At 43.8% G+C, this 27,614-nt stretch overlaps 1 long non-coding RNA gene across 2 annotated transcripts; it reads left to right on the top strand.

Annotated features, from left to right (window-relative positions):
* Window positions 1–3,666: 3,666 nt before the first annotated feature.
* Window positions 3,667–27,591, top strand: LOC141785751 (uncharacterized). 2 transcript variants are annotated; one of them, XR_012597563.1, is made up of 6 exons: window positions 3,667–3,857; window positions 5,436–5,518; window positions 9,047–9,136; window positions 14,813–14,891; window positions 20,123–20,273; window positions 27,511–27,591. It is a non-coding gene; the product is annotated as an uncharacterized LOC141785751 (long non-coding RNA). The 2 variants fall into 2 exon arrangements; XR_012597564.1 differs by lacking the exon at window positions 20,123–20,273.
* Window positions 27,592–27,614: the final 23 nt, after the last annotated feature.

Genomic DNA, 27,614 nt, shown 5'->3' on the forward strand with positions numbered 1-27,614 from the left:
CTTGTGAACAATTTTTTTTGCTACCAGGAGAGAACTTTAGCATGTTGTGTGGTTCCTAAGGGGGCACTATAGGATGTTATTTTCAACAATCCCCCACCCACCCACCCACCCCCTGTGCACACCACTGCGTAATGTCGTGCCTGTATTTATTTCCAATTAGTCATACTCAGTTGGTTGCAGTGACACCTGTGGCCAGAACTGGTATTGTTCCTGGATTAAAGACTGAGGAATGTCTGAGTTAGAAAGAACTGAGCGTGTGCGTTAAGGTCGCTCCGCCTGTGTCCACCCTGAGGTTATCTCTCACACCACCGCTGCGTCCCCTCCACATTAAAGCTACACCCCCCCCCCCCCCCCCCCCATAAGCCCCCCACCCACCCCCTCACACCTCTGCTCACTCTTTGCACGACAATTAAAATATGCTAAGTGATCATTTTCCTTAAGTAGTCTTAAATGTGCAATCCATTCAAATATGGGAGGAAATTGCCCAGAGCTCGCAAAAAAAAAAAGGGAGGGAGAGAAAGCAGAGGTGGTTGAAGAAGAAGTAGGGGGGTAAAGAAGGAATAAATTATGCAAATAACACAAAGGACTTTACCACTTGAAAGCCTAATTTTCCTATAATCAGCACACTGTCGCCTAATATTTCCCCCCCACCTCTTATTAAAAGTGACTGTTCTTTTGCCCATCATCAGATGGCTCTATCTGTCACTGCTCTGTGAAATGACTGCAGCCTGCCAGACTAAATGCTAAAGCATTTTGCCGGAGCTTTTAGATGATCGTACATTCCCACACAAGTAATTATGCGTCGCAGAGTCCAGAAATAAGGTTTAATTATACAGTAATCGTCTGTGATGGACACTAGGAAGTGGTGAGTAGCGCCAGACTGCAATCCATCAATGACAAACCTCTGGCCACTTTTAATTCCTCCTCATTTGCATCCTAACCTCCACACCAAGTTGCGCAAACGCTGTTAAATGTTAATAGGAGCTGTCTCGCCACTCAAAATGAACGCTTAAGCCATTTTTTAGTCATCTCTTTATCTACCTCTAAACCTTTACTTTCACTCTCCTCTCCTGTCAGCCCTCCTACAATCCTCCCTCCCGTCCGTCCTTCCCTTCCTCCCTTCCTTGCAGGCCTTGCCGTGGAGGAGGCGCAGAGCGGTCACTGATGCACTAATTGGGAGCAACACTTACAGTTTTATCTCCCCACCGCCACTAATAGCGGTCTGCACTGAAGCAACTCACCTTAGGATGAGGAATGGGGCGGATGAGTTAGGAAGGGGGGGTAGGAGGTGGCATCGGCGAGGCCTTGAATGAGAAATTCCTCCGTGCAGACCGCGGCGCAGACTCAGTGTGAGATTGGGCCCTGAAGCCATCACGGTTAATCCATATCCCGCTGGACCTCGGACTCAATTCCCTGCTTCATTAATTGAAAACGATGGCCTTTTTCTTTTTTTTTCCTCTTTCTTTTTTAGCGTGAGTGAATAAAACAAGAAGCCATTTACGGCAAAAAAAAAAAAAAAAACATTTTGTCTGGTTTTTGTTCCTGAAGTAGCTGCAATCTCATTATGCCTCTGTGCTGCATTTCAAAAAAACGTGCTATCATCTTCGTCTTGATTGTCTCCCAGCGTCGGGAGAGATAAATACACGCACACTGCTTTGCTGTGCCGATGCCAGGACTGTTTTTCACTGAATCATTTGAAGTCTTATCAGCCTTTATGGAAATAAAGCCTTTGCCTAATAAACCGTTCCACGGGCTTTGGGAGAGGAGCGTATAAACACCTTTTTTCTCCCGACAACGCCATCATTAGCGCATCTTGTTCAATGCTTTACACATAATTGGAATCAACATCTATTGTTCGCGTTCTTGACCTTCCACTTGTTTTCCAGCAGACACTCAGAAACATTGTATTACTGCTGAGAGGGAATCTTAACTAGGAGAACACATGCTAAGTGCCTTTGCTTTGTTTCATCAGGGGCACACGGCTTCACTTTGAATATAACTTGAAAACTACTTGATTTTAATGATAAAAAAACCCCGTTGTGCATTTGTACATACCACTGAAATTAATCACACGGGGTGTTTTATGTCACATGTTGATGACATGTGTCCAAAAAGTGCAAAAAAAAAAAAAAAACTCCATAAGTGATTTGTAATCAGCTGCATTTTAAAGTGGGGTTATGATTTTCTTAAAGGGGCGGTAACAACAATTCGCTGATGATGCACTGAGATCCGCTGCTGCTTGATTATGCTAATATATTATTATGTTAATGGCTCACCTTTAATAATGCATGATGTTGGCATATTGATAAAGCATTGTAATGCAAATTCTACCAATTAGCGCCACCTATCAGAGATTTCCTCGATTTGGTTAGAAATGATCAGATTTCAAAATAAAGTGTGTTAAAAACAGGAAGTCAGACTCCGGTGACTCATCCCAGCTCTCCAGGAGGGTACCTTCAGAAGCACTCTTGCTATGTGTGTGTGTGTTTTTTATTTTGTGAGTGTGTGTGTTGTCACATTCACAGGCACTCTGGGACGGGCTGTCGTGTTAGCGGTGAGTGGCAGACCGACCGACTGACAGGCGGCGAGGTTGTCTCGGGAGGATTCCTGCTCTGCTGAGGAGGTGTCGCTGAGTGAACTATCAGGGACTGTGATGTGCATTAGGAGACCTCCATGAAGGTTTTTCTTTTTTTATTTTGTGATAAATTCATTAGCTGTCTGCTTTACCTCTCAGATCTCAAATCATCAAAGCACTTCCTGTGTTTTGACAGTGATTGACAGGTTGAAATAACTCAAATCCTGCTTCTTTTTGATTGATTTTACACCTGCAACGTCCTCTGCATCATACTTCTGCTCTGTTTCCAATTAGCAGCCAGTGAGGCAGTGCTAGCCGAGCTAAAAACACACCTACACACATGCGTATCACATGTGCCACATATGTATAAACACACATGCAGGAGGAAGGATGGATGCACACACAACCACTTGCTGTTTCCACATGAGTACACTTAAAGAAGATGGGGGATGGGAGAAAGGGGATAACCACAGCAGCAGGAGCAGGAGCAGGAGCGGCGTGGAAGGTAAGGATGGCGGTGGCAATCTCACCCAATCATGTGCACAGGGAATGACTTCATTAGGAGGCCCCTGCCGCCCGCCGCCGCCACGGCTGAAAGTCCCGTGCACCATTCCTGTGGAATTGCAGCAGGGATGAGAATCCCTCCTCCTCCTTCTCCTTTTTTTTTTTTTTTTATCAGGCGTGTGATGGAGAGATCCAAATCAACAGCTGTCAGTCAGGTGGGCCCCAGGGTGAAGGCCTCCGGCGGTGGAGGGAGGGGAGGAGGAGGAGGAAGGGGAGAAAGGTGGAGGAGGGTGGGAGAGGACAGGGCCCTGACTGATGGGGTGAGCGTCAAAGCGTGGATTCCTCCACAGGTTTGTCTCATCATCAGCTGCTGTGTGCAGGTGGGTGATGCTAATATGTTAAATTTACACATTACATCCTCTTCATCTGAATAAAAAGTGATAAAACATTGAAAGTGAAGTCTAACTCCACAAAAACACATCAAACACTCCCTCTTTAACTCTTCATCCCCTCCTGTTTGACCTCTCTGGAGCTCCTCCCACTTTTCCACCAGGTTCCTGTTGCACTGCATTGTGGGAAAACTCAAACACAAACATGGCTGCCTGCCTTGATATTATGATTATTTTACTATTATTTACTTTTTTACACTATGATCTGCAAAAAAATCAAGGATCTCTGACAGTGTGTGTGTATATGTGTGTGTGTGTGGCTGCTGCACTCACAGCTGGGTCTAATCATGTGATCACTCAGGAGCACACAGGAGTTTCTGCAGGCTGAGGTGAGCATCATATTTCCTGTTTATCTCACATGATCTAAAGATGAGGTGTTAGAGAAGTCATAACAGAGAGAATCAGCTCCTTATTTTGTCTTTACTTCAGTCAGTTTTACTTTGGTTTCGGCCTTGAACCTCAGGGGTGTGTCGTTTGTTTACCTGCTGTCTCCACTGTCACCTCCATACTCTGTAAGCTCAGTCTAATAAATCAAAATATGACATGTGAAGCTAATTTGTCTCTTTGGAATCTTAAATCTAATGTAAATACTGACAAAAGTTACATATTTACAGCCAGATTATGCTAATGCAAACCAAAATAGATGTGAAGATGCATCATATGACTGTGATTAAGTCCAATATACATGTGTACACCTTTTCTATCTATTGCCTATTTTTTATTCTGCCATGTTAAAATTCAAGCCAAATTAAAGCTCCTATAAGGGATTTTTAGCTGTTGTGAAAAAGGCAGAAATTTATAAACAGAAACAAGCTAGATAATCAACAAGCTGGACCCAAAGTGGGTTGGGTACCCCTTACTGGCATTAGATGCCTTCTTTGAAAAAAAAATTATGAATAAATATTTCACCAAGTATATTTAATCTGTTACGTATGGTGGCCTGTAGGTGTCAGACGATTAGAAAAAGCCACACCATAATGGAAAAAAGGTTAAATTAAGGTGTTTTCTAGTGCAGGGGTGGTGTTAAGGGTGGGCCAAATGGTCCCAAGCCCACCCCAAACTTTTTTCAAAATTTAATATTAATGTTACTATTATTTTTTCATTTTTAAAGGAACATTGTGAGATCTTGTTGCTTCAAGTTGTTGTTTTTTTCTCCCTGTCTATATGAAATAATCCCAGATTGGCAGTTGTTTACGCCTGTAGAACTGTCCCATGATGCAATGCCATTAAATTTTCAAGGAGCCATAAGGCAACCAAACTGCACCACTTTAAAACCACATGTAGTAACAGTAGCATATCTGTTAGTTGTTTTATAAATTTAAATAGTCATCTACTAGAAGTCTATAATGCCAATAATAGCATTATATATAACGCTATAATGCTAACATTAAAGCATGACTGAGTCTTAAAGCTAAATATAAGATGACACATTACCAGTAAATATTGTGGAAATAATATGGTGAGACCTCTACAAAGCTATATTTATCATACCGGTGTGTTGTAGCATTTGCGAATCATCTGACTCCTACTGGCCACCGTAGGAAACAGATTAAACATGCTTGGTTAAATGACTCTTAATGCATTTTTTGAGAAGGTGTCTTGTGACCCTAAATCCACTCTTTGGGTCCAACCTGTTGAGTGCGTAGTTTGCTTTTGTTGGTGATAATATTACAGGCAGCTAAAAATTCCTTACAGAAGCTTTAATTTGACCCCAAATACAGTATGAAACTATTTTAAACATGCAGAACACAAGTATAGTAGACTAAATGTTAATGCCTGCTCTAAGAATCTTAACGATTACATTTCATGGATAAGACACAGTAGTTACTGTTAATTCAACAGGCTCCTGCGTTATCCTCCATCACCATATCATCACATCTTTATATGCCATCTCTATATCTCTCCAGAATCAAGCCAAACACCCCCTCCCCGTGGCGCCGTCTGACACAGAGTCCAGGAGATGCACACACTCAGTGGGAGAGTTAGCGAGGTGAGTGTGTGAGGCTGCGGGAAGGTCACTCCAGATTGAGAAGTTTGTCAAAATGTGATGACATCAGCAGTCTGCGAACTGTTATTGGCCCTCGCTGAGTGTCGGCGGCGTCCGAAGCGCCTGAAATTACGAAACAAAACACACACACACACTGGCTGCCACCGCTCTGCCAGAAATGATTGCCTCGAAGGTTTCTTTTTTTCTCCCCCCTTGTTCACCCATGCCTCTCCTCCTCCTCCTTCCTCCTTCCTCCTCCCCAACAACAACACAACTCCCCCATCCCCCCTCTGCTTCCTCGATCTACTGTACTCAGATATGTGTACACTTCCCAGAGAGGAGGGAAGGGGGCTCGATGTGGGTTTAATGACATTAAACATGGTTTTTATGCTCAATAAGAGCCCCCCTATTATGATTGATCCGAGACGGTCAACACTTTATCTCGACACAAATGGAATCGTCTGTCACCGAGTCTATTGAGTCATCAATATCCGCTGTAGTTATTCCTCTCCTTTTTCCCCCACTCCTCCTGGATCGTTTACAGTGAGTAATCATCTGTCTGGTCGCCCGCGTCTCGGGGGTTTGATCGCTTTTGAACAGCGGCGGAAAACCTGCCTGACAATCCAACAAGCCACTCACTGAAGATTGAGAGGGCCCCATTATGTCGGCTGCCTGTGGCCATATCAGAAGGCTTTTTCTTCTCCCCGTGCTCCCGCTCTCTACATAACACGCAGCGGTAAATAAATCACAGCTCCGACTCTGTTTATCGATCGGCCCTGCTCCCAGCTCCTTCTTTTTTTCCCGCCTGTTCTTCTCCGCGGGATGAATTGTTGCTTTGTGTATTGAAGAGGGCCGGATTGTCAAAACACAGAGGTGTAGTGCACGCAAAGGAAGACGGAGAGAACAGGGATGCTCTCCAACTGCATGACCCGCTGTGATGCTGCGTGGTTAGCCTCGATTAGCTTATATTAATCGAAATAATTTCAATTAGCAGCAGTGTTTGCGTGGGGGTTCCTGGAGGGGGGAGGCCTGTGCCCTGCTGGGACTGTACTCTGCTGCTGCCGTTGTTTCAGGCAAGATCAATTAGTTACAGGGAGGTAATTGAACCCATTCTGGAGACTTATTTAAGAAGAGGAGCATACAGCTCAATTAAGGACAGAAGAAACCCACTGATCGACGTTTTATATGTTTACAGGCGATGTAGCAACTTCAGGTAGACTGTGGTTGGGCCTAGAGCACAGACCACCAACACTTTAGTCCGACTTTAATGTTATACTACCTTTCAGCAGACTGGCTGCTACAATTTGATGTTAGTCGCAGGTTTTTGCGATAATTTGTTACCTGACAGTGTTGAAAATTATGATGACCCAGTACATATTTCATATTACAGATCTTAGTATCCAGAATATCGCCAGGATCTGGATCGTACTTTAACATTCATCAGAAATTATGGTGACTTTGTCTTGTGTTGTTTTGCAAAGCAATCCGACCATTTATGGTGGAGTTATACACACATATGGTGAAAACGGCCCTGTCTCACAATGATAAAGAATCCTCTAAAAAGGTCCTGGATCCAGACGGTGATCCAGATCACCTCCAAAATTTAATCAGTTCTTCTGTATCCCCTTTCGAACATTTCCTGAAAATTTCATCAAGATCTGTTCATTTGTTTTTGTGTTGCGTTGTTCACAGACAAACAAACTCTCTCAGATATGTAACCTCCTTGGCCGAGGTCAAAAACTGAAGGTAACGTGAACGAATGATAATCAACAGTAATCCAAAGAAAACAGCAGTCAACCAAAAAATACGGCAACCCAGCTCCTACACCCTCAACCAATCAACGCGATTCCAAAATTAAGCTACATGCTAACTAAACAAAACAAATTAGCATGACAAATAATATAAAAACAATACCATACCCCAACCTCTTTGTGTAACTTTCAAGTTGAAATATCCCAATAACTTTCCTTCCATTCCCCAACCATTTTCACACCAGTGTGTTGCTTTAAAATGTCAACCCTGGTTCGGTTAAGTTGGCGTTCCCAATACCTGGCCCCCTCCCTGTGATTAGCCTCAAAACAGCAGCAGACTGATGATGTCATGACAAATACGTATATTATAGTCAGTGTTTGTAACTGAGTCTGAATATTTGATTATACGACGACAAGTCCTACCTTTCACAAGGCAAACAGCCAATCAGAGGCTGTTTTCCAAACAGCATCTAAATATAGTAGGTACTTCAGACTGCTTATTTCTTTTGAATGTATTGTTAGTGTTCTGTTGGGTCTGTTTTGTAGAAAGCGACTCTGGTTACGCTCAGTTTTTTATTATGTATAAACAAAACTAACCATGAGTACATTTGGACATTTCCATTATTACTATGTGATCACCAGATGGAGCATTTAACACCAATTATTTTTCGTCCAGGAGGTCTTTAAGTATGTGTATTTGTTGTGCTTTGGCTTTTTTAAAACTTCCTATGGTTCAGTGTACATATTATCATATTTTATTTTTAATCTTACACCAAAAGTTATATTCTTTCTTGAAAACAAATCTGTAATTAGTTAACTTTTTATCTTTGCAGCTGATGGAAAAACTGTGTCTATGTAATCTAAAGGTGGTTTGAACAAAGTTAATAAATGGTTTATTTGGAGTACGGTTGCAAACTTAAGGGATTTTCCAAAGTTGGAAAGTTCTGTGGTTATTTTCAGAAATTAATGAGGAATTTCCCGGAATTTTTATTAACTGCATTTGCCTGGTCATATACATGTACAAATGTTTAACATTTAGGTTTGTTAAAGGGCAGAGCATATGAGAGGAGCACTAGCGAGGTTGGGTGGGAAGCAGAGCAAGCAAATTTTAAAAAGTCCTGGGCGTCATCCATCTCCAGTTTCGCTTACATCACGGGTCTGAAGCATGCAAAAACCTTGCCCAGAATTAGAATCGGAATCAGAACATTTTTTGTGCTATTACACCTGATCAAATAAAAAAAAAATAGTCCCAGATTTTGAGGTGGCCACTTGGGTGGCCAAAGCCCTCCTTGGCTTTTTCTCTAGACACACCCCTGTCAGTATATAACATGAGGTAAGGAGTCTTTGGATAACGTGTGATGGATTGGACTAGAGTCTCCCAGTATCATCACAGCAGTCTGGATTCAGGGCTTAATACCTCAGATTGGAAACAGCGTTCACAGCACTCACACTCGATAAGTGGAGTCAATACTGGATTCATATTTGATAAAATGCTATCAAACCGCCGTCCCTCTTAATGCTCCTCTCCCTGTTCATCTGTGAAAGGGTTAAGTAAGGTGGGCTCCCGAGGCTGAAAACGTCCTGCGACTAGCAATCAGCGCTAATAAGATCCATCTTCTCTTAAAAGACTCTGTGAAAAGCCCTAAATCCATTCTGAACACATTCAAAGGGGAGATAGGAGAAGGAGCCATGTGCTGTGATGTTTTCATGTCCTCTTCCCTCTCCCCACCCTCACACTCCTCACGCTCCGTCTCTCCTTCCTCTTCATTATCATTCCCAGGTTATCCCGGCAGCCCAGAGAATCTGGAGCACAAATGAATTAAGGGAGAATTAAGGAGGCTGCCTCTCCAAATCTCCGCACGGATGAAAGGTAGACCTGGGTACACGCTCAAACACCTGCTCACACACACACACACACACACACACACGCTCACTGTGAATGTGGACCATGTAGCAGATATGCGTCCGTAGGTTTTGTGGATGTCGGCGTGTGTTTGTTGGGAGTGTTTGTCCTCACCTTGCTTCCGGGCCTCGTGCCAAACACAACTTCCTGCAGTGCTCGGCCAAGGCAACACAATGACGCTTAACGTCGCCTGCCACCCTCGCAGCATTTTATATCAGCTGGGGAGAAAGTTATTCAAAGAGAGGACAAAGACGTACACGTTTAATTCTGAGGAAACACGCACACAGCCTCCTGTACGCGCTCATGTAACTACAACACGTATGCAGACGACGCAGTCTATAAGTGGAAATGTGTTTATTCTCCTCTGTGTGTGTGTGTGTGTGTGTGGAGGACACAGCAGTCAGGTTTGACATTGAAGTTGTTCAGTGGGATGTGAAAATGTGACTTTCCCACCAGTGACCTCAGTTTTATTCCCAAAGGATGCAACTTTCCCAGCATGAGGAAACATTTCTTTGATGTTTCACGCTTAAAGCCACTAGTTGTGACGTTTGAAAACAATCAGATCCTTATTCTCTTGAAATATTGGTGTTAAATCTGTGACACACAGCTTCCTCAGTTTTGATTTCTACAGTCCATCCTCTCCTAACCAAACAATCTCCTCTGGTCGGACTGGAAAAAGCTGTTTCATTGATTCCGTGGGAATGCCGATTGATCCGGCTGAATTTGCATGGGAATCTATTCCCGTTTGAGCCGCGAGATCATAATCGATCAGGCGGGGGGATCAAGCTTGGTATCTGGCCCCTGCTTTGCCTCCCAGAGGTGGAGGTGAAAATTAATTTGCTTGTTCGTTAGTTACATTTCAATCCTGTAATTAAGTCTCACGAATGATTAAAATGTAAAACAATGGAGCAATGAATGTGACTTTGATTGCTTGTTTTTTTGCATTCGATAACATGATCTGTTGTCTCGACGCCCGGTGAATGTTAATGAGGGGGAATGAGCGGGTGTAGGACGCTCTCTTTGGGTTGTTTTGTTCTCTCTCTGAGGCTCTCCTTGACAGATCCAAAGTTCATCTTTAAGGGAAAGGTTCATAAAGCCGAGACATAAACTACCCCTACGGAGGCCTTAGGAGGTCATACGTCAAATTCAATTGTCAAATTGTCACCGTTTACATTTTAAACAATGTGGCATGTTAAGAAGAACTGTGCTTGAATTTTTCACATTTTTAACCCATGTACTTTTTAAAATATTCAACATTTTTAACATTTGTTTCCCATTTAAATAAATGGGGGATGTCCAATCACTATGGAAACCACACAGCTAGTGATGGAAAAGGAAAAGGAAACATCACTTCTCCATTTCTTTTCGTTTCATTTCGTTTTCCACCGCTTATCCAGGTCCGGGTCGTGGGGGCAGCAGTGCCATCAGTGAAGACCAATGACCCTGTCCCCGGCCACTTCCACTAGCTCCTCAGAGGAGATACCAAGCCGTTCCTAGGCCAGTCGAGAGATATAATCTCTCCACCGTGTGCTGGGTCTACCCCGGGGTCTCCTCCCAGTTGGACATGCCCGAAACACCTCCCAAGGGAGGCGTCCTCACCAGGTGCTCGAACCACCACATCTGGCTCCTCTCGATGTGGAGGAGAAGCAGCTCTATCCCTAAGGCTTAGCCTCAGGGGATCTGTCCGCCAAGGCCTCCGCCTTTGACCACCGCCCACATTGCATGGGACCACTATGGTTCCTCATGTAGGTGGTGGGTCTGCAGGAGGAAAGACCCATGTCACCCATTCGGGCTTGGCTCGACCAGGCCCCATGGGCAAAGGCCTGGCCACCAGGCGCTCGCCTAAGGGCCCCAACCCCAGGCCTGGCTCCAGGGCGAGGGTCCGGAGACCCTCTGGCCAGGGTGAACATATTTCTGTTTGTACTCATCATAAGGGGTCTTTGACCACACTTCATCTGGCCTCTCATCTAGGACCAGTTTGCCTTGGGAGACCCTTTCAGGGGCGATTGCTCCCACCAACATAGCTCCTAGGATCATTGAGGCACTCAAACCCCTCCTCCACGTTAAGGCGGCGGCCACAGAATAGATCACTTCTCTAACTTTTTTAAAACTCTGATTTGGTGAAACCAGATGGAATATTTCACCTTTGCCTGTTGACAGTGTGGGAAAACCTTACCCCCTGTCTCTAGTCTTGAAATTCAGGAAGTAAGTAAAGTTACAAGATCTCCACCAGATCTCTTTCCAGTCTGTCTCCGCCAGTTGCGGTTCGATTCACCCGTCATCCATCGGCTACTTTTTTTTGGACAAAGTTTCTGAGCTGCATATCTTCACTGCTCCACGGCGTGTTTTCACGAGCAGGCCGCCATATTTCATCATCCAACTCTCAGAAACAGAGGTGAAACCAAAAAAGCACTGGGGAGGTGTTTGTGTTATCGACCGTTGGACAAACGCCACACGTACGCGAGGAACTTCTCCACTTTGATAACGTGCATCTGTGCATGTCTGCGCACTCCTGTGTGAGTGTGGGGGAGTGTGTGTTTGTGGAGCTCGAAGCCTTCTGGACAGGGCCGAGGGTGAAGGGGAGTGCTAACACACTCTCCTTGTCAGCGGCAAGGGTAATTACTCCTGGCTGAAATTACTCAACATTTGTTTATAAGCTCCCCTGAGCACACTGTAAATAGATTGTCTGCACAAGTCCAATGCCATTGAAGCCCTGCTGTCCCCAGCAAACACACACTTACACACACACACATGCAGAAGCTTTATGTTCACTTCAATGCCATCTTTGCCCAATCGCTCACATTGAGGCGAATCTTTTATGCATTTTCCCTTTCTTTACTGAATTAGTTATGTTAAAGACCTTGGTGCAGAGAAATGTTGCAGCTCTCCTGTAGTGTCGAGTGTCTCCTTTATCCTCTCATTGGAACATTTCAGGCCTCGTCCATTGCTCTTGATATTTTCACTCCTCTAACTTTGCATGTGGTCGAGTTGAATCTATTAATCCAGTATTGATCTCCGCCTTTCCCGCCCTTTTCACGGGTTACGCTCTTCACCTCCCTTCTTCCATCTCGCCATCCTAACCTATTTCTGCACCAACAATAGCAGCGATCTTTTTAGCATGTATATGAAGAGAGGAGAGGAAAGGGAAGAGGGAAAAAAAAGAGAAAAGCGCTTCAAGTCAAGGTCCATCCGTGTAGTTATTGTACGAGATGGTTCCTGTCAAAGATGACAGTTTGAAACACTTGACCCACAAAAATGAATTCTTGGCCGGGGCCAAGTGACAGCCCAAAGTAATTCATTCTTTTGAAATGTTTAGGGAGATGGAGGGAGGAGGGAGGAGTGACATGGAGAGTGAGGAGAAGAGAGGAGAGGAGATGATAGACACAAAGACGGATGGATAATCAAAGCATGAGAAGAAACTGTTAGAAATGTTTGAGGATGAAAAATGAAAGTGGGGATTCTTATTAATTTAGTTCAAGGTGGAGACGAGCTTTGGCCACATTACATGAATATAAGCAGCTAGATCCATATTTATGAGGCTGTTGCTGAGAGGAAAGCCTGGAAGAGAGGAAGAAAACAGTGTTAGTAACTAAAGAAAAGTTACAGCAGAATGGACAGTGTATCCAGAAAGTTCTCACAGCTTCTCCACATTTTATGTCACAGCTGAATTCCAACAATGAGGGTTGCTGTCCTCTTGAGAGATGAACCATTACCCAAGTCTGAGGTCTAAAACACTCTGGAGCAGTTTTTTATCTTTCTTTCAGTCCTGACTGGTCTCCCAGTTCCTGCTGCTGAAAAACATCCCCACAGCATGATGCTGACACCACCATGCTTCACTGCCCAGGTCACCAGAGCAGAGGACTTTCTTTCTCATGGTCTGAGAGTCCTTCAGGGGCTTTTTGGCAAACTCCAGTTGGGCTGCCTTTTACTAAGGAGTGCCTTCTGTGTGACCACTCTACCATACATTTGGTATGATTGGTTGATTGCTGCAGAGATGGTTGTCTTTAGCCCCGTTCCACCAAGCAGTCCGGTTTAGATCAGTACAGTTTGGTACGGGATGGGTCGGTTAAGCCTGGTCCTGTTTGCATTTCCACATCCAACCATGCCCCATCGTGGTAGGCGAGATGTAAACCGGATGCCAATAGCCGCATCAGTTAAGTAACAGTGTGACGCCATAGCAGGGCGACACAGTTTAGTCTGACACCTCTAAGCAAGGGTCCCAAAAAGTGGGACGGCTGGTCTTGATTATTTGGGGAACTGTCCCGGGATTAGTCAGTGGAAACACCATAAAGTGCGCTGTCCTGAGACAGACTGAACTGGCTCTTTGCCTTTCGGTGTGTGGCTCTTCGATCCATTCATCCAACATTGGGATCAGTATTGATCAATATTCTGGTGATGAGATTGATACTTAAGTTTCATTTTCACTTCTCCACATGTGATCCTCTCAATTGCTCATGTGCTCATAGCTACCTACCTACCTATCTAGATAGATAGATAGATAGATAGATAGATAGATAGATAGATAGATAGATAGATAGATAGATAGATAGATGACAAGTCAATAATTCTTGGTTTGAGAAACGGAAATGTATTGACTTTCATTTTATGTCATTTTGTTTATGTTTAAGAGGAAGTGTGTTTGTGAGACCACGTGTGTGATGTGGCTCTCTGTGGTACCACGGTAATTTTTGTGGCTCTTGGTCTCTGACTGGCTGGCCACCCCTGCTCAAGGGAGAGTCCTGGTGGTTCTGGACTTCTTCCATTCGCAGATGATGGATTTGTACCTGGAGACCTTCCTGTCTTGGAGGTCTACAGACATTTCCTTAGACTTCCTGTTTGGTTTGTGCTTTGACTTGGATAAGTACAAGTTTGTTGTTTATTCGTACTGTCATTATGCAAACTTCACCCACATGTGGAGCGGTGAAACCAAAACGCTGACACGGTGAGCCCTGGAAGAAGGAGAACACAGAGCGTTGAGGAAAGAAACGACGAACAGATTAAAGTGAATCAAGCCGTTTATTAATCAACGAGTGCTCCAAGGTGGAAAATGTGATCGTGTTTACTTTAAGTGATTTGCTAATGATGACTCTGATTGTATTCTTCTGTACACAAACCTCCCAACATATGTTGTTGTTATTGCGAGCTGCCATCCGGGCTAATTTGTCTTAATTACGCTGAGTGTGTTTGCCGCTGACTACGGCCGTCCACCGAGAGAGACAGACACGTTAGATGGAGTGGAGGGCGGGGAGCGCAACATCTGTCTGCTGAAGAGTCCACACACTCACACACACACGTACACACACATGGCTGGTAATTTCAGATACAAATATAAACATGCACTCAGACATTTACAGTACACACACACGCACACACACCTCTCTAATAAAAACCTTGGTGCAACCACCTCGCTACCATCCCTTAGCCCTTACCTCCCATGTCCTGCTAATGGCGGCCACCACAGAGGTGACTGTGTGCAAATAGGGCCGAAGCGCCGATGGCCATCCATCACAAGGCCCCGGAGCAACATTACACCACTCTAATGGCCCACTCTGGCCTTCCTTATGATATTAATCCACCGCCTCACAGCACTGATTTCATTTGTAAAGTGGCGGGGGGAGACTAACTGTTCCTTTTTTTCCACAGGGTGCTAACGGATGTTAGCAGACACCACAGAAAACACAACCAAGCCAGCTCGCTAACACTCCTGCCCTGCCGCTCACAGGTACACACTCACACACACACGGCATAAAAAAATAGACCCACCATTAGAGGAAGTCTAATTAAGTAGAGTACAACAACAACAGGCTGCAAGCTATCTCAGCGAGGCGGCTGCAGAGAATTATTGGTATGTGAGACTTTTCTGTGCGAGAAAACAACAATTAAAATGCTCGGAGCTCCGGGATGCATCAATCCCTTAAACATATATTTACTTTGAACGTCTCAGAGATGTTTGCAGGTGATTTTCAGGCTCATGGCAGCAGATGCTTGGAGGACGCTGTAACCTGCACATAACGCTGTACATTAGAACTCTGTCGTTTTCTAGAGATTCAAAACCGTGGTATGTACAGGCGTTTTGTGGAGGGAAAGGGTGAAATGAAAAGAAGGAACATACAGTGCTTTCTCCGCACAAAAAAGGAACTAAGTTCTGCAGATTTTAGTGTGTTCTGCCAACCAGGGGTGCACTTTATCAAGCATTTTGATCTGTCTTGGGAACTGTAGCATGTTCTGGCCCCCTAGAGATGGGCACATTTGGTGTGTTTTTGCCTAAGGACAGGATACTTTATCATTTTTTTGCTTTCTAAGGGGCACTGTAGCACACAGTTTTTGCCTCCTTTCCAGTGCATTTCTGTCAACTAAGAGGGCACTTTAGTGCACTTATGCTTCCTAAAAGAGTTCTTAAGTGTACTTTTCCTCCTAGAAGGGCACTTTAGTATTTTAAGTCTAACAAGAGGACACTTTAGTGTGTATTTTAGCCGCCAAAAAGGGGCTTTAATGTGTTTTTCCATCCAAAGAGCACTGTAGAACATTTGAGCCTCCTAAGAGGGCACATGAGCACATGTTAGTCTCTCAAGGGGGCACTAGAGTGCTTGCTTTGCCTCACAAGAGGGCACTTTAGAGCTTTTTGGCCTGAGCACTTGTTTTGCCTACTAATAAAGAACTTTGGCCAAGAACATCTTTTGCCACCTAGGAGGATTCTTGAGTGCACTTTTCCTCCCAGAAGGGCATTTTAGCACATTTAAGCCTCCTTAGAGGGCACATTAGCACAAGTTAGTCCCTCAAGGGGGCACTTGAGTGCTTGCTTTGCCTCACAAGAGGGCACTCTGGTATGTTTAGGCTCTGCAGAGGGCACTTCAGTGGGTTTTGGCCTTCTAGGGAGACACCTTGGCGCTTGTTTTGCCTCTGAATAGGTCATTTAAGCACATTTAAGCTTCCTAGGAAGCTTACACATTAGCACAAGTTAGTCCCTCAAGGAGGCACTGGAGTGCTTGCTATGCCCCACAAAAGGGTGCTTTGGTGTGTTTTTGGCTCTACAGAGGCGCTTCAATGCATTTTGGTTCCAAAGAGGGCACTCTAGTGTTTTGGCCCTCTGAGGGGGCACCTCGGGGCTTGTTTTTCCTCCGAAAAGTGCACTTTAGCACATATTGATGCCCAAGGGGGAAAAGAAGACACTTTAGCCTCCTAAGAGGGTATCAAAGCACATTTTAGCCTTCCGAAGGGGACTTAAGTGCATTTTAGCCTCCCAGTAACTATAAACAGGGAACTTTAGCACCTTTTAGCCCCCTATGAGGGCACATTAGCACAAGTTAGCCCCTCAAGGGGGCACTTTAGTGGATATTTTGCCACCATGTAAGACACTATAGCACACTTTAGCCTCCTAAGAGAATATTTTAGCATATTTTAGCCTCCAAGAGGGCACTTAAGTGCCCATTTTTGCCTTTATAGACGGCTTTTAAACGCATTTTCTGTCAATCAAGAAGGCACTTCAGCGCATTTTAGCCTACAAGAGGGCACTTGAGCTCCCTTCTTTCCTTGAAAGGCACTAAAGTATGTTTTTCCAAGAGGGCACTTTAGCAGGCGTTTTTGCCACTTAAGAGGGCACTTAAATGCGTTTTACTCCCCAAAAGGACACCTTCGAGTATTTTAGCCTTCCAAAGGGGCACTTTAGCGCACATTTTTGCCTCCAGAGGGATTTTTACTGTGTTGCTTCCAACCAAGAGGGCACTCTAGCACAGATTGTCAGACCCATCCCTGCACACTGAGTTGTAATGAGTGGAAGCATTGTGTAAAGCTGTTTCTCAGCGTTAAGCCATGTGTCAGTTATGTAACCTGTTCATGGATACGCCTTATTTCTTGTTACTTTTGGAGGTAATAAGGAGAAATGAAAGGTCAAATGCCTGCTGTAAGGTCACAGTGAGGTGCTTTTGACTCTAAATTCACAGCAAGTTGCCAGAGAGCTGAGTCTCCTGCGCTGAGGAGACGTGTTTATAAAATAGCTGTTGGGGGGAAGTTTTTAGTCGACAGTAAATCAGAGCTCAGTCTCAAAGCGCTTCACACATCAGTGCATATTGAAACCAGTTACTGAGCTCGCAGGCAGGGACACAGGAGGGAGGGAGGTGCAGGGGGGAAGGTGGATGGGTGGGTGGGTGGGTGGGTGTGGTGACCTGGGGAGCAGATGGTGAGCTGAGAGGAAGGTCTGCTGGCTGGACGTCAGAGCTGGAGACGTTCTTTGTTGCTTTTTTTTCCCCTCCCTTTCCGAACAGACCACCGCTGGCTCAGGGAAGACATACACGGATACAGACACCTGGTTTACACTTCACACATGTGTGTGTACAAGTGTCAGGAAGCGTTCAGGTATCATTTTTCCAGCACATAGATGCTGAAAATCAAACATTAAACATATCACCACAGTATAGTCTCAGCTCCTGCTCTGGCTCCATGCTGTGTTAAATTATAAAGCAGCCGGTCTGTCCTATGTAAAAATTTCATCGCTCGCTGCGGATGAACAGAGCGGCTGCAGACAAGCGGAGGAGTGGAAATGAGGAGAGCAGAGGAGCGCTGATGTCTGGCGCTGAACGTGTAGAGCCAGAGGTCAGCCCAACTCTGGCGAAAAAACCCAGAAACAATAACACACGGAGACGCGCACACACTCTTACACACATTGTGTGCTTGCAAATTGTTCTATTCACTTGCTGAAAAACACAGGAATTTGAATAACCCCCGGTCATGAAAACAAACTTTGTGAATACTGAAAGATTTTGATGCCTTTATTAAGGATTGACTACGCTTTGAGTTCATCTTGTATGATGTCCATGAAACTTCTAATATGTTGTGAATACTAATGGCTCGGTGGGCAGTGTGTGATAAGCGATGAAACATCTTTGAATGCGGCGCCGTCCTTGGCTGACTGTTGGGTGCTGTTTCATTATGGTTTATTCACTGTACTTTGAAAATTAGCAAAACCTGGCAGGTATCAACAGCCTCAAAAGCTGTGTCTTTAAGCGCTCCTGTGTGTTCTCGGCAGCCCTTGAACTTAAAAAAATAAAAGATAGAGAGGAGCGGATTGAAGACGCTTGAGAGAGTGGAGTGATATTGGTGAGCAAAGAAAATTAATATAAAAGTGAAACACTTAAAATACAAAACTCTGTTGCCAGAGGTAAAATCGCTGGCCTCGTAGCCCTTAATGACAAGCATGAGAGGGAGACAAAGACAAACACAGGTGGGGACAACACGTTTCTATAGACGTGCTAATGAAAAGATGAAAGGAGACGCGAACAAGGGAAGGAGATGGCACTTTACGGCATGCATGCCAGACATGCTACAAAAGAAAGCGGTGACAACTTGCAGGAAGGATGAGAAAAAAAAAAAAGGAAGCAGAAGGAAATTAAAAGTTGGAGTGTAGCGTTGGAATCAGAGAAACCCTCAGCAGAAAGGCCACGAGGCCAAACCAAATATTCCTTGACTTAACGTCTCAGTCTGGATCTGAATATTAGCCGGCGAGGTTTTAAATGTAAATATGCCATTATGCTGTCATTACAGTGCTCACATCCGCCGGCCCACGGGTCAGCCCAGCCACTGTTAATTTTGCAGGCAAAAGCTTTTTTTTTCCCTCCCTCTCCTCCCCGCGCTCTTGAAATGTTAATAACTTTCTATTAGTTAATGTAGCGTGACTAAAATTCCGATTAGATATAATTCATTTTAATATCTGTGACTGGCCAGGCCTGATCATTTTCCGCCGCGTTCCGCCGGCCCCGCATTACACGATTCTAAATTGGACTCATTTACATTGGCTGGTTAAATCAAGGCCTTTCTCTTGCAATTTAGCTGTCATCAAATCAATTTTGTAATTTTCTTTGCTCTTTGAGGTACGACTGTTTCCGAATTGAATAATACCAGCCATCACATTTAATAAGCCGTTATAGCATGTGTCAGAACAGGAGGGGATGCGGCGAAGACAGCACCAGCAGCCTCGACGTAGACCGATTAGATGCCAAATTGCGCCAGACAGGCGTTATTTACCCTTCATTTAAGTTTAAGCAGCACTTTCTGTGCAGCTTTTTGGAAAACATGACAAGGAATGAAAAAAAGTTGCAACCTGCGACATGCGACATGTCTTCGCCTTTGGTTCCACAAAGGAACAACGCTCAGCACAGCAGAGCACAGCACAGCAGGCATTCAGGGAGTCTCAGTGTAGACGCTGGAGTGGAGCTCCCACGTGGCTTTGCTCAATGGTGACTGAACCATAAGAACACAGGGACAGAGGGCTCGCACACCGCGGGGACTCTGGGAGAGCTCAACCTTCTCCTGGAGGACCGCCGCCGTCGGTAAGTGGTCGGTGTCGCTCCAGATCAGAGGACAGCCGGGCTCCAGAGGAGGAGAGGGGGGCAGGGGGGAGGGTGAAGGGGGAGATGAGGGTCGGGCCTGGTAGCGAGGGCTGGGGATGGGAGGGTAAACCACAGAGGGAATAGCACAGTTGGTTTTCCCCTCACTGGAGCGATATCTACTGCTGATGAATGATCATCTGATTCCTTTTGTTTCTTTAAAGTTTGAGTCCTAAAACAAAAAAAATCACTTGAGTTTCAAGTGCTGCGCTTGCATCTCTCAGTCTTGAACACCTGGGCTCATCGAAACCCTTCTTGAGGGATTTACTATCTAAATCTCCTTTCCCTGAGATACATATCAAAGCCACAAATGTCAAAGCAGATAGCAGCATCGTAGCACAGGTAATCCACTGTCTGCAAGCAACAGAACACTTGAATGTGACTCTTTAAAATGTGCGTGTTAGGGATATTATGTTCACAAAGCACAAATGAGCCCCCGTCTGACGTCTTCCTCCAGCTCATGAAATGATGTACAAACCCTTCTTTTAATCAGGAACATAGGCAGTCGATAGAACTCAACTCATCTCTTTTTTGTGATCTCTCCTCCCCTCCCTTTTCTCCCTCTTCCCGTCAGCGTTGCACAGAGCGCGGCTGATGTTTTAATCATGGCCGCGGGGCTCATTGTGATGTGCAGCCACCTCTGGGGTCTCTAATTGTCTCAGGCCAGGCTGGCTCTGCTGATCACCCTGCGTCTGGAATGGCTAATGACTCACACAGCAGCGAAGGTAGAGAGACGTATAGAGCTCTATCTGTTTAGTGTGTGTGTGTGTGTACGCTTGGTGTGTGTGTGTGTAGAGGGGGGAATCATTCACCATGTGCCTATGCATGTAAGCACATAATGGAACATAGAATTAACTGCACACAGAGCTTGATTACCGCCACACTCAAATCAAGGACGACTCATCAGCAGCAGCAGCCGAGGGTTTCACAAACCTCCCTCCTGCTGCTGGCTGATGCTAACATGCTAATGCAGATGACACGTCACACTTTTTATACCTGCTTTAGTTACCTTCAAGATTCAAGACATTATTTTTTAGAAGCATTTTAAATGTTACACGACTCAAATATTAAAGCTACTACACCAATGATTCAGGGTCCCCTCGAAGGTCATCAAAAACCACCAGAGATGGCGTTCAGTGATAACTAGTTAGCTGTAACTTCTGGAAATCAAACCCCCTTTAATTGATCCTTTGAATTCCTGCTTTTTCCATAGGGGGCGCCAAAGTACATCCAAACTAAAAGTCCCTTACAGGAGCTTTAAGTATTACGAGAGGAACAGTTCTACTGCTCTTGAAATGACGTGTTAAATCTTAAGCTAACTAGGGCACAGGTGGCTTAATTGTCTAGGTCATGCCTCATGAAGTTCCCCCTCTAGTGGGTGGCCGGATTTGGGTTTGTGGCAGTTTACTGCTCTTTGTTTTTGAGAAAGCACAAAAAAGAACCAAAAAATTACTTAAATTTTTCTGTTTTACAAGTCACATTTTTTTATACCTGCTCTTGTTACCTTCAGGATTCAGCACTTTAAAGGTGACATGACTTAAATATTAAAGCTACTACACCAATAATTTAGGGTCTGCTCAAATGTAACAAAAAAAACACCAGAGGACATTCAGTGATAACTGGTTAGCCATACCTTGAGGGAAATCAAACTCCCTTTACTTGATACCTCTGACTTCTGCTTTCTCCCAAAGGGGGCGCCAAAGTGCACCCAAACTTAAAGTCCTGCACAGGAGCTTTAAGTATTACGAGAGGAACAGTTCTGCTGCTCTTTAAATGAGGTGTCAAATTTTAAGCTAACTGGGGCACAGGTGGCTTTATTGTATAAGTCGTGCCCCATGAAATTCGCCCTCTAGTGGGTGGCCTGTTTTTTTGGGTATGAGGCTAGTTTCCTGCTCTTTGTTTTTGAAAAAGCACAAAAAAGAACCAAAAAATTACTTAAATTTTATTTTGTACAAGTCACAATTTTTATACCTGCTCCTGTTACCTTCAGGATTCAAAACATTTTTTGGCAGCACTTTAAAGTTTACAAGACTTGATATTAAAGCTACTACACCAATGTTTCAGGGTCCCCTCAAAGGTCACGAAGAACCACCAGAGACGGCGTTCAGTGATAACTGAAATCAACCCCCTTTAATTGATACATCTAATCTCTGCTTTTCTCCCAGGGGGCGCCAAAGTAGACCCAAGTTAAAAATCCCTTACTGGAGCTTTAAGTATTTTGGGGTTTATGGCCAGTTTCCTGCTCGAACCACAGTCCTTTTCTCGAAAAGCATTAAAAAAATCCCCAAATTAACTTAATTAACTTAACTCCTTTTTTTGGATAATTCACATAAATCCTTAAAGAAAGACCTGGAGCCTTTATTAGAGGCTTTACGGTAAACACATAAAAGTTATAGTCCCTGCTTGTCCGAAGTCAAATTAATTTTCTTACTGTCTTTAACAAACTTAAATACAACACCACTGTCTTCTAAATGAGTTCACCAGCCTTCAACCTGTTACAATAGCACAAATAAAATCGTATTGAATTCCACCTCCAATTGGCAAAAATGTTTTCGCTGACCTTCGAAAGTTAACCGATTCATTTAAGGAATCCAAACACAACAATACGAGCATTCTCTGAATTCTGTGTAGATTCCACGTCCCAAAAAATATCCCTGAAACAACCGGGCCCTGAAGGTTTTAACATGAAAAAAATGCACTTTTGCAATCCCAAAAATGTGAAATTGTTAAGAGTAGTAATGAGTTTGATACAGGATGAAATTCAACGTTTGCCTTGGACTGTTTAGAAGTTAGAGAATGTGTTTGGTGACAGACGGAACCAGAAGGGCTAATTCGTGTGTTTCTTTTCAAGTCGCCTGGCACCAGTGGAGTTCAAATATACGTTTTTAACGCCATGTGATCAAAGTATAAGCAGACTTTCAGTATCACCAACCCCTGCAATATTTGCTCTGCATGTATAAACACAAGATGAGAATCTTGCTGTAGATCAAACCCACATCAAAAACATCAAATCATCTCCACCGTCTGCACCGGCAGGCCCAAACGTTTTAATTTGAGTCAAAATCCCACACACACTGAGAAATCTTAAAAGCCAAACTTGAAGTGGAATTAATTTGAGCCAGGGGTTAAACGGTTAAGACACGCCGCAGACATCATACACCATTAGGAAATGCTGCTTTATGAATGATACATTTCTTCCTTTGCCAGATCCAGGCCTTAATCTCCTTCTAAGCTCGGAGTGGCACCCCGGGTCTGCGTGGCCGGCCCGGCGGATGATGTGGTCTTAGGGTAAAGGGCCTCTTGCTTATGTTGCTGATTGTACACCTGTGGATAAGGATTTCAGGTGCTGCGGACAGAGAGCTCTAAGCCTCTGGCTACCTTTGCTCACAGAATGTAGAAACACTTCCCTTCACTTGGCGCTGCTTTACAGGTTTTTGAGTCAAATTTTTAGCTGTGAAATAATAATCATGAACCTTTAATTTGTAGAGCTGTTGAGTTTCAAAACCTTGTTGAAAAACATGCCCTAACGTGCCCGCTTGGGGGCAAAAATGCGCACTCCTCTTGCCAAAATGTGCTTTCCTGGGTGGCAAAACGCACTAAACTGCCCTCTTGGGTGGCAAAAATACAAGCTGAAGTGCCCTCTTTGGGCAAAAACGTGTGATAAAGTGCTCTCCTGTCTAATCAAAATATAGCCTAAAGTTCCCTCCTGGGTGTCAGTAATTTGTGCTCAAGTGCCCTCTTGTTGGCAAAAATGCACACTAGAGTGCCCTCCTGTTTGACAACAATTTTTTGTGTAAAAAGTGCCCTCACAGTTGGTGCTAGCTTGTGTGCTTAATTTTTGCTCTGGGAGGTATAAATACATAAGTGCCCCTCCATTTGACAAAAATGTGCACTTAAGTACCATCCTGGGTGGCAATAATTTGCAAAAAGGGGTCTATGGTTGGCAAAAATGTATGCTAAAATTCCCCTTCTATTTGACAGTAATTTGTGCAAAAATGCCCTTGTTGATGGCAAAAAAATTGTGCTTCATTGCCCTCCTGGTTGGAAAAAAGTGTGAAAGTGGCCTTTCAGTTGGTAAAAATGCATGCTTAAGTGCCCTCCTGTCTGAAAAAAAATGCACGCTAAGTTTCCTAACTAGGTTGCAAAAATACATGCTAAAGTGCCCTTCTGTTTGACAAAAATGCACATTAAAGTGCCATCATGGGTGGCAATAATTTGCAAAAAGGGGTCTATGGTTGGCACAAATGTATGCTAAAATTCCCCTTCTATTTGACAGTAATTTGTGCAAAAATGCCCTCGTTGTTGGCAAAAAAAATTGTGCTTCATTGCCCTCCTGGTTGGAAAAAAAGTGTGTTCAAGTGCCATTTCGGTTGGTATAAATGCATGCTAAAGTGCCCTCCTGTATGACAAAAAAGCACGCTAAGTTTCCTTCCTGTGACGCAAAAATGCATGCTAAAGTGCCCTTCTGTTTGACAAAAATGCACATTAAAGTGCCATCCTGGGTGGCAATAATTTGCAAAAAGGGGTCTATGGTTGGCAAAAATGTATGCTAAAATTCCCCTTCCTTTTTGACAAAAATTTGTGCAAAAATGCCCTTGTTGTTGGCAAAAAAAAAATTGTGCTTAATTGCCCTCCTGGTTGGAAAAAAAGTGTGTTAAAGTGCCCTTTCGGTTGGTTAAAATGCATGCCAAAGTGCCCTCCTGTATGACAAAAATGCATGCTAAGTTTCCTTCCTGTGACGCAAAAATGCATGCTAAAGTGCCCTTCTGTTTGACAAAAATGCACATTAAAGTGCCCTTTTGTTTGATAGGAATGCTCACCAAAATGCATGCTAAAGTGCCCTCCTGTCTGACAAAAAATGCATGCTAATGTGCTCTCCTGTTTGGTAAAAGTGCACACTTACGTGCCTTCCTATACGACAAAAATGCACGCTAAAGTGCTCCTCTGTTTGATGTAAGCGCACACTAAAGTGCCCTTCTGTTTTGTCTCCACTGTCTCCCTCCTGGAAGTCAAAAATGCATGCTGAGGGGACCCTCTGTTTGATAAAAATGCTCACCGAAGTGCTCTCCTGTCCAAAAAGATTTGCGCTACTTTGCCCTCCTGGTTGGAAAAACACACTGGACTGCCCTCTTGGTTTTTCTTCTTGGCTTTGCCCTTCAAAATTCCTATGCACTCCACAGATCCTGATCTTGTCTGCTCTGACTGTAGTTCTTTCATCTCTTCCTCTACAGATTTTCTTATTCAGACTGTACTTAAAGCACAGCTAGCCTTAAGACCAAGGAGTATTTACATCCCTCTGTACCCAACACCAACGTCCTTCATAAACAAGTGCACTGAGTGACGTGAATTTGGTGGGAAAACGTGTTCTCTTAGTGCCAAACAAAAGTCAAGTTTTTCTAAAGATTCTATTTAAATCCTGACCTTTTTTCCCACCATCTTTTTTCTTTTGGACAATACTCACAAACTGCCTCCTTCTGTAAAACCAACAGAATTCATAACCATTCAAGTGTTAGACCCTGAACATTAATAAGCAGCAGCAACTCAAGTGTTGCGTACACTTAATAACAAAGCATGTCTCCAGCTCCCCCTTCCCTCCATCGCTGCCCTTATTAGCATACAATCTGAATGCTGAGAGCGCCGACAATGGTGAGGTCAGTGCCGCTGGATGGGGTCAACTCTGAGGACGGCTTGGCAACACGCTCTGTATGTGTCTTTGCATACTGTAGGAAATCTATTGCGGTGGGAAGTTAAGTGGCGCTGAATGCCAATAGTAGACCTTCCAGACTGGCTTCTTGAAAACACAAAGCATGGCCCCCGCCAATGGCGTTCTGCTTCATTTTACCTTTTGAAGAGGCAATCCAAGAGTTTAACCCCCGGAATATTATCTCTCTCCCTTCTCCTATGAGCAGAATGGCCAGCACTCATCACTTTAAAAAAAAAAAAAAAAAGGAAAAAATACAATTTTGTTCTGTCCAGCCTGGCGATAATCCGAATCCACTTTTCGAGCACTGATAAGACAACCTATTAAATGTAATTATAAAGCGGGTGGTACAAATTGTTAGCGCTGTAGCTATCTTCAAAATGTCTTAATGTCTTCAAATAGCCCTGGTGATTTAAATCATTTTAGCATTTCCTTGCAATTAGCTTCCACATAATAATACTGAAGCTAATTTCTGCACCACGTCTGACATTATAAATGTAATTGGCTCCCATTCACATCCCCACTGTGACACATCTATCAAGCCTCATGGGCGACATTTATGTGTGAGTGTGTGTGTGTGTGTGTGTGGAGGAGAAACCAACTCGCCTCTTTGCATCTCTTCCATAAACAGGCACCTTTTTTTAATGTTTGCACCCAAATCCACGCCGTTTACGGTTTCAATTTAACGCGCCCAATAAAAACAAGGCTCCACAATGCATTCTAATTACACTTCTTAGAGCGACCTATGTAACGACTGTTTCCCCGATGAAGGCTCATTAATTGGCCTGTCACAGTTCAGTTGGAGGCTATTGTGGCACTGTCCTTTTCATAGGCGTGCCGGCATGACCAGCATCGCTGAATGCTCATATATAAGAGCTCCAATAACAGTTAAAACGCTATTAAAGTGGATGAGGCACGGCTATGCTGCTGCTCTCTAATTTGAGACACTGACTGGAGGGCTGTGTGGAAGACCCTCTGGGGAAAAGTATTCCCCACTGACTCCAGCATATGTTGTGATTGCACACACACACATATATATACCTTATGCGCACATAAGTAAGCGTTCATCTCCAGTGGAGTGTGCACTGATAATGCTATGGGTAAAACGATCTCTCTTAATGTTCTCATATAAACAGAGAGACTTATGGCGACTTTGCTGTAAAGATGGAGCTTTGTTTTGAATGCTTAACAGATTAATATGTGATATTAAAAAGAGCTGAATAGATAAGAGTGTATTCACTCGCCACTGACGGTTCAGGGACAGCATAAATTAAAGGCTACTCATGAGTAAATAAGTGATTTTTCTCCATTATAATACATCTTTCAGAGATTTTATATCTTCCGGAGCTTTTTTTATTCTAGAGAAATGAATGGTCAAATAATGCAGGGAAATTTGAATACAAGGCAAGGTAAGCCTTTGATACGAGGTAGCGCGCTCTGAAAAGCACTGGCTCTTGATGGATTATTTGGTAATTTCAGACCGCTGTTCATAGAAGCTAGCCTTGCGAGAGGGGTAACAAAGCAAACGCTTTCGGCGCATGAAAATTATTCTGTTTAAGGGCAATCTGGGACCAAGTTTTCAAATGAGATGAAAAAAAAAGAGAGAAAAAGGAAGGTTGTTTCTCTTGGAGAGATGCCAGTTTTTGAAGAAGCACTCCTTGCCGACCAAAGCTCCGTTTCGAAAAAGACCGTCTTTTATTTGTGATTTGAATGGAGCTCAAATGAGTGGACATCGACCAATTGATTTCAACCAAAGGACATGAATAACTGGCTCCTCACTGAGGGAAGGCATTGTGAAGAAACATGTTTAAATAGACAATTAGCAAAACTAAACATTAAATCCAACCTCTCATCCTCTTCCAGGAAAAACACATAGAACAAACTAATTATTTTTAATGTGTATATGCTTGGTCTCATTTCAGTATCATCCCTTAATAATACAGATTTAATGGACTGGTATTTAGAAAAGGGCTACTCCATACATACTTAATGCCATTACTGACCAAATTAACCTTGAGTAGATCTTAATTACGTTTAGTTCCATTTGGGTAGTCATGCAATTCAACTAGCTCGGGTTGTTTCCAATGAACAAGGGGATGGTTTCTCTTTCCATAAAGTTTGCTTTGCACTCATTACATTTGTTATGAGTTATAAAGTCTGGTCGGGAGGTTGATGATTGTTGGTAAACCCCATTGGAGGAGCAATGTTGCCAAATTTGCAACTAGGTGCTTACTTACCTTGATGCTAACTTACCTTTCCAGGACTGGCCATCGAGTGTGCTACATCGGTGAAAGAAGTCATGATGCCAAATCATGAGGATGATAGTGATGAAGACCATCTGAACAAGCGTCATTAGCTTTAAGGA

The sequence above is a fragment of the Halichoeres trimaculatus genome, unplaced genomic scaffold, assembly GCF_033239565.1.
Source record: "Halichoeres trimaculatus isolate MK-OKI-2021-1 unplaced genomic scaffold, fHalTri1.1 fHalTri1_scaffold_24, whole genome shotgun sequence".
NCBI lineage: Eukaryota > Metazoa > Chordata > Actinopteri > Labriformes > Labridae > Halichoeres > Halichoeres trimaculatus.